Raw genomic sequence first — 1,694 nt, 5'->3', positions numbered from 1 at the left:
CGATCCGGCTCACCACCCAAATTTAACTTTTTGTTTTTTTGTGGCAAACTCAACATTTCTTGAAAATATCATGAAAATCTGTTCAGAAGTTGTTGAACTTTCACTTTCATTTTGTTCTGCTGACCCCAGTTCAATACCTGCTTGAACCTGACTCTCAACTCTAACAAAACTTACCTGTGAAGTTTAACGTCTCTTCATTATRAGCTCCTGTTCTGGTCAGATCACATCCATGTTGACTTAAATAAAATAAAATCTGCTAACTGTGTCTCCTCCATCACCCTTAACACACACAGCTTTCTGACATTTTTTTAAACATTACATAGTTTTTATACACACTAATATATTATATTATTTATTTTCATTAATATCATCATTAATTGTTTACATTCAGTTTTTTTTTTTTACACAATCAACCCTTGTTGTTTGCTGTTTTGCCAATATTTACAGTAATGTTAAATCTCTGGATTTAGCATTACTATTGCCCTGTCTAGTTGCTGTGTCATGTAATCAAGACACACTCCAGCTGTTTTATATACAGAACCTCTGTGATCTCAACTCATATACACTCATTTACAAGTATTTATCTTAAACTCACAGAGATGCATTCAAAACACCCAGGTAAAAAAAAAACAGCACTACTTCAAAATATCACTTCATTGATGGAGGCAATAAATGATCAAATAAATAGCATAATTAAAAATATGACAGCACAATGATATAGATAACACAACCTTTTCTTAAGACCTAGACTAAACATTACCTGGTAATTGTAGATGGTTTACAGCTTGGTTTGTCAAGGATTCATCTTTGTGAAGTTACAGAAATTAACAAATTTCTATTGGCTTTTTAAAAAACATGGATTTATTAAGTAAAAAAAACATTTAAGACAAGTTTGTATTTTGTTTATCAGCCCACAGAACACTTTGCGTGTCTTTGTTAAAGATTTTCAGCAATTAGAGAACTGTGTTATCTGTAAAAGCAACAAATAAAAAAAACACACATTTCCCAAAAGTTTTATTTCACATGCATGCAATGAAACAAGTCTTCTGTTGGATCAATACAGCACACAGAACAGTTTTAAACCAGTCCAAACAGCTTTAGAGTTGAGCCAGAAAAAGACAAAAATAAACTTACAATAATACAAAGAAGAAGAAGAAGAAGTGGCTGGGGAGAGGGAGGTCTGGGCCTCCCTTCTGAAGGTGCTGCCCCCGCGACCCGACCCCGGATATGTGGAAGAAAATGGATGGATGGATGGATGGATGGATGGATGGATGGATGGATGGATAATACAAAGAAAAGATCAACACGCTTTGTCAACAGTTGCTATTTGATGCCATAAGTTATTTAGCAGAAAAGAGCTGAGATATCTCAACAAACACCTTTCAGGGCTCAGAGAAGTGTGGACGACTGTCAGCTAAACTACATCAAATTTTAGATTAATAGCTGTAAAGATTAAAGTTACAGCCATGTTTGTCTAATGATTACTTTCTGAGAACTTTTCAATAAAACCTGTTCACTGATTCACAAGATGTTTTAGTGTTTGTGTTGATTCACGCTGCTACACAGTGATTGTAGTTACACTTTGTCAACACTTAGTGGTGCTTGAGTGCCTCAGACTCAGAAGCTGGCCAAGGCTGTGTGTGTGTGTGTGTGTGTGTGTGTGTGTGTGTGTGTGTGTGTGTGTGTGTGTGTGT

The sequence above is a fragment of the Austrofundulus limnaeus genome, unplaced genomic scaffold, assembly GCF_001266775.1.
Source record: "Austrofundulus limnaeus strain Quisiro unplaced genomic scaffold, Austrofundulus_limnaeus-1.0 Scaffold1, whole genome shotgun sequence".
NCBI lineage: Eukaryota > Metazoa > Chordata > Actinopteri > Cyprinodontiformes > Rivulidae > Austrofundulus > Austrofundulus limnaeus.
Note: the sequence above shows the minus strand (reverse complement) of the source record.